Consider the following 6,779-nt stretch of genomic DNA (forward strand, 5'->3'; position numbering starts at 1 on the left):
TTAATTATGGTTTAGATAAATTCATAAGACTGGAATGTCTGAGTTCAAAGGCAGAGAATCACTGTCATGTTTTTGTTGTTTTTACATTCTGCCAGGTCATCCTGTAGAAAAGTATAACAATTTGAAGGACCAATGAATTTTGAAAGTACAAACATGGACCTGTTTCTTTCTATCTGATCAGTCATTTCTAATTTAATCTGCATAAAGAGAGGAATTTACAGTGAGCACAGCTGGATGCCATGGTGCAGCAGTAGGCACAGGACTGAGGCAGGAGGATTTTGAGTTCAGGGCCATCATCAGCTAAATAGTGGGGCCTTAAAATAAGTGAGCATGCTAACTATGTTACAAGAATTACACCATTTGTTTCATTTAATCCTTGCCTCCACTCTGTAACATCCTGCTTTTCCATTTGAAAATGCAAAGACTAGTACCAGATGCTCCATAGGTTATAGTCAAAGGTCAAAATTGCTCTGGCTAGAGTTAGGAGAAGGAATAAGAGCCCAGATACTGGATCAAACAGAGAGGACAAAACCACAGGAATTCCTGAGCGACACTGGTTAAAGGAGAGGTCTGTAAGGTGAATCCCAACACGCATGCACTTACTCTCCTCCTTCCCTTTGTTATTCGTTTTGTTGAAACAAGGTCTCATAAATGGGCCTGAAATTCACCATGTAGCCCAGGCTGGCCTGAATTCATGATCCTCGCCTTGGGCTTCAGCTGTCCAAGTGTCTGCTTATAGGCTGTACCAACATGCCTGGCAGCACTGTCCACTGGTACTACCCCTACTGTTCCTGATTCTTCTTCTCCTTCTTCCCCATCCTTCCCCCCTTCTTCCTGTTCCCCATCCCCTCCCCCCCTTTCTTCCTTGTTTCTCTATTATTTTTCTTATGATACAGGGTCTGGCTGTATAGCTTTGGCTAGGCTATAGACCGCACAGTAGACCAGACTGGCCTTGAACTCAAAGATTCACCCCCGATTATAGGCATGTACCACCACTACGCTTGACGCTTTTTGTTGTTGTTGTTTTGGGCTTTTGTTTTCTTTTCCTTATCTTTTTTGAGACAGGGTCTCTTGCAGATCAGGCTAGTCTGGAAGTCATGGCAGTCCTCCTGCCTCAGTTTCCTGAGTCCTAGGATTCTTGGCTTTAGCTGTCACACCTGGTTTCAACTGCATTTCTTTCCAAAACCTAATGGCCAACTAGATCTCATGCCTATCAATCAGCCATTTGACAGGTAAAGGCTAGAGGATCATGTCATCCTCAAGTACATAAAGAGTTCCAGGCCTGTATGAGCTACCATGTTGCAAATAAAATGTCTAAACCCTGCTCTGCTGACAGAACTCATGATCACATGGTGATTGCCTAGGTTGCAGTGTATCCCACGCCTCTGGGTAACTGGGATGATTGGGGAAAGGTGATATGATGTCCTGCAGACATTAGCCAGCACTTCAGGTCTTGCTACATGCCATCTGCCCAACACACTAATAAATATGTCATATGTGCCAGCTCTTTTAATCCTTGCAGCAACCTGGGCTGGAAGCACAACTGTTAGTCCTAGTGCACAGGAGACTTAACCAAAAAAGATGAAGTATCTTGCCAGGGTCAGCATTAGTCATGAAACCAAACAGCTCATCCTCTCCGCTTTCACTCTGCACTTACTTGTGTACTAAATTAGTATTCATTTTCTAAGTGGAGAAAAAAAATCTGGCAGAGTCTTAAGAATCTGTTATGTAGCTGATCCTGCTGTCTCCACCTCCCCAGAGCTAGGACCATAGGCTTGTGCCTCCTTGCCTGTGTTATGTGGTGCTGTGGTTCAAACCCAGGCTTCAGGCATGTTATACAAGCTCTTTACCAAATGAGCTATATCCCAAACCAAGAATTTCCCTCTTTCAAATGTTACATACTTATTTATTCACTTACTTATTTTGTATGCCTGCATGTGTGTTATGTGTGGGGGCATGAGGCTTGTGTGTGTGAAAGATCAGAGGACAAACATGGGGCTTGTTCTATCCTTCCACTGTGTGTGACCCATGGATCAAACTCTGGTTGTCACGCTTGGCTGCGGGCCGCTTTACCCATGGAACCATTGATATAGATAACCTGGAATTTGCATTTTAAGTCATGGTGATAGTCCTTAAATAACTTTTCGGTATCATAGAAAGAAATACTTTGATCAAGGGTTTTGTTTGTGTTAAAAGAGGGATTGCTTGAGGCACAGGGAAAGCCAGAAAGGATGTGGCCATCATCAGAAGTCACTTGTGTTCCTAGAAACCACCACCTCTTCTTTATCATCAATGACTTGTTTGGTTTCTCCAGATTGTTCCATGGCACTAGAAAAGAGAACACTGGGATGAGGCTGCAAATTGAAGGTAGAGAACTTGCCTGCAATACACAAGACCCTGGGTTTGATCCCTAGTACTACAAATAAGAATAGTAGGCCAGGCCATGGTGACACACAAATGCCTTTAATCCCAGAACTCAGGAGGCAGAGGCAGGAGGATATCTCTGAGTTCAAAACCAGCCTGGTCTACAAAGTGAGTCCCAGGACAGCCAGGCAACACAGAGAAACCCTGTCTCAAAAAAGAAAAAGAAAAAGAAAATAATTGTAAAATATTAATAAGAATAACTGAATATTGGGTGTTCTGAATGTTGTGTTCACTTCCACATGCACTATGGCATACACACCTTTGTCCACACACTAACAATAATAAATAAATAAATACTAAGGTAGACAGCCACTTAGGAGGATACCCATTGTCATCTTCTGGCCTTCAGCTGAGCACACACTACCAAATTCTTCAGTTTCTCTTCCTCTTGAGGCCTTTCCTGTTAGGGCATCCTAGCACCCTTTGTGTGTTGTTTTCCCTAGAGGAGTTTCCATCCTCTGTTCTTCCTTGTTTTACACAAGCTTTTGTTTGTGGAATTGCCTACCTTCATTGCCATGTCAGAACATCCTCTGAAGTCTTGTGCATTGTTGAACACAGAACTGATAAACACAGGAAGCTCATCCCTGACCACACCCGTCATTTGTCTAAACATGTATTCTTTATCATCTTACCTCAGTCTCATAAGTATTTGACCTCCTTCCTCCCCGATGACTAACCAGGGATAGGTGCCTACTGCATGCAGGGACACTTCTCAAACATGTCCTTGTCTCCTGAGTAGGCACTGGCATCTCCAGTTTACCCTGGCACTGTACATTGAAAGCAGTAACAGTTGAGCACTCCTACAGAGTCCTATGCCTGTCTGTGAGTGTGCAGGTGCTATAGACTGTTCTTTTGAACATGTGTGCCCTGATGAGTATCAGTTCAAATGTCCTTGTCTCCCGTCCTCACTCTCAAAGCCAGTAAGAGAAAATGCTCATCTTGTAAGGTGGAAAGCAATTTGATCCCTGGATATAACATCTCAGTGGGATCATTTTCCTTCTCATTTTACCACTTAATACAACCAGGACATTTAAAGGCAAGATTTTAACTATGGGCCATGGGTATCCTATTGAAATAGTTTGTCCTTTTGCCTAGCCATCGAAATACAAATATATGTTTATAATTTATTTAAATTTTTAGTTTTTTTGTGGGTGTGTGTGCATATGCATTCACATTGCATTCACATACATATGCCATGTCTTTTTTTTTTTTTTTTTTCCCGAAACAGGGTTTTTCTGTGTAGCCGTGGCTGTCTTGAAACTTGTTCTATAACCCAAGCTGGCCTCAGAACTCCAAGGTCTGCCACCCAAGTCCCGGGATTAAATGTGTGCAGCACCATTCCTGGCCAAATAAAGTAATCTTTAAACAATTATTAAAAAAAAAAAAGTGCTGAGAAATAACAAGTCATAGACAAATCTTGAAATTTTTCCTCATGTGCAGAATCTAGGGATGTGTGTGTGCACACGAGCACACACACACAAAGGTAGAAAGAGGATAGAGAAGGGAAGAATCGGTCTAAAGAGAGTGAAGAGGAGGGAGCAATAGAGGGCACTCCAATGTGCATGTCCCGAAAGCAGAGGGAAGGCTGGGTGGAGGAAGGAACTCGATTAGCATGGTGAGAGGAGAGCCAGTAGCAAACAAGAGCCAAGCACATCGATATATATGTTTGAAATGTCACAATAGACATTTGAGCTATGTCCAAGGAAGTACTTTTCCTGTCTTAATCAACTATTTGTATTACCTTAAAATTAAATCACAATCAATCCTATTTGTTGCTAAGCTAGTCATTATTGTTGTTTGGTGGGGTTTCATTTAGCCCAGACTGGCCTTGAACTCCTGATTCTCCTGCCTCAATTTCTGAAGCGATGGGATTACAAGCATGTGTCATGATTATGCATTAAAAATAGAAGTAAAGATGTATTATTATATGAATAAAATAACTTTGCTGAAAGGATGGTAATTTCTTGTTATTGTCACCATTTTGACCAAAGGTATCATGTGTCCTAGGCTGGCCTTGAACTCACTTCACTGAGAATGATTTTGAGCTCCTGATCCTCCTGCCTCTACCTCCCAAATGTTGGGATTACAGGCATGCCCTGCCACACCCTAGCTACTGGCAATTATTTGTGGTGAGAATAAACGTAACATATGACTAGCCACCACAGAATGTGTACAGTCCCACACACAGCAGTAAGTTTATCTCCCTGCAAAAGGGAGTGAATGGCCACAGGCCTCCCACATGGCCCAGCTGTCATGTCCCTTGGTGAGCTGGTCTAGATGGCATGCTGTTCTGTTCAGTGAATGAATACTCCGACCCAGGCTTTGCTACACCTAGCCTAGCCTTTTATAGCCCAACATTTGAGATTACTATGAGGTAAGCACCTGTCTGTTCGGGTTTAGGAAGTAAGAGGTGCACTGTGGGGGAAGATACAGTGATGCTTAGTGCCTGGGCTGAGGCTGTAGCTCAGGAGCAGAGTGCTTGCTTAGCATGTGCAGGGCCCTAGGTTCAGTCCCTGGCACTGGGGGGGAAACAGGAACTAAAATTGAAGCAAATACCATCCCATAATGTTATTTATAGCTCCAACAAGGAAATGGTAATAATAGCCAATCATAGAGTAAACAGTTGTAGGAGACCAGACCCTTTGCCTTTGTGAGTCACCTCATCTCACTTTCATGAGCCAGAAGCAGCTGTCCAGCTGGGGTTCAGAAGGTCAAGCAAACTGGAGGAATATTGCAGGCATGTGGGAAAGCCATAACTCGCCAGCTTTGCCATCCAAAAATTCAGGATTATAGGTAACACATTCTTTTAATCTCAAGTGAATAAATTGGCCAAAAATTCTTCCTAGCCAGGTGTGGTGGCACGTGCCTTTAATCCCTGCACTTGAGAGGCAGAGGCAGGCAGATTTCTGTGAGTTAGAGGCCAGCCTGGTCTACAGAGTGAGATCCAGGACAGCCAGGAATGTTACACAGAAACCCTGTCTTGCAAAACAAAACAAAACAAACAAAGAAGTTCTTACTAGTGTCTAACTTGACTTAACTACTTTGCCCAACCTACAGCAAAGCAGTCTGTACTTGATGGTGTTCCTCTCAGCACACACTCTCTCTCTGTGACACTGTTCCTCAGCACACTCTCTCTGTGACACTGTTCCTTAGCGTCTGCCTCTGACCCACTATAATGCAGTGATTTTGGTCTCTGACTCACTGCACTGCAGTGATTTTAGCCTGTGACCTCCCTATAGTGCAGTGACTTTGGTCTCTGAATCACTAGAATGCAGACTTTGGTCATCTTCACGGTCCTGAACTTTAAGTTTGCTGAGCTTTAAAATAAGGACAGCAGAAGCAGGCCACTGCCCGAAGACTTGGGAGAGGCGATTACTTCCAGGCACAGAGTTTGTTGTTGGGCCTATTGGAGAAGTTTGGCTTTATCACTTATCCGCCCACTAAAGAGGAAATGCTTTGCTTTAGGCCATCCTCCAGCCAATAATAAAGCATACTTCGGTTTTGTTTTTGAGACAGAGTTTCTCACTCTTTAGCCCAGATTGTGTAGGCCTCCTAAGTGCAGGACACAGTGGACAAACTACACCCAGCTCCTTAAAGTGAATGCTAAAGCTCTTTTTATTCCATGTGAGCCATTCTTTTTTAAAGATTTATTGACTTTATGTATGTGAATGCTCTATTGACTTTATGCCAAAAGAGGACATCAGATCTTCTATAGATGGTTGTGAGCCACCAAAAGATTGTTGGGAATTGAACTCAGGACCTCTGGAAGAGAGCCAGTGCTCTTAACCCCTGAGCCATCTCTCCAGCCCCTAGCCATTATTTTTTTAATTATTATTTTATTATTTTAGTTATATGTATGTGTGTATCTGTTTGGGGGTATGTACACATGAGAACAGATCCCTTGGAGCTGGAGTTACAGATGGTTATGAACTGTCTAATGTGGTTGTAGAGGACTGACCTCTGACCTCTGAAGAGCAGCCAGTGCTCCAAGCTGCTAAGCCATTTTCCCATCCCTCCAGTCCCTCTTGTGCCCTAACTGCAACCACAGTGAACTGTCCAGAGCTTTCATCATTTGTTTTCCCTGCCACAGAGTCTCTTCTAGGTCATCCTCCAAGATACTGCTCCTATATCCCTTCTGTGGGATGCCCTTCCTAATTCTCCTGTGATGGATCCTCTTTGGACACTTGGAACTGACCTGTCTCAGTCACTTTTTGTACTGCTGCCATTTGCTTCTCAGTCTAGCACCTTTGCTTTATGGTATAAAAACTAGAAAATCAAAAATGATCGTATCTTCATTTCCTTATGACTCTGGCGCTTGGCGCATACTTGGTGCCCGCTAAACTTGATGGACAAAT

Source organism: Phodopus roborovskii, unplaced genomic scaffold, assembly GCF_943737965.1.
Source record: "Phodopus roborovskii unplaced genomic scaffold, PHOROB, whole genome shotgun sequence".
Lineage (NCBI taxonomy): Eukaryota > Metazoa > Chordata > Mammalia > Rodentia > Cricetidae > Phodopus > Phodopus roborovskii.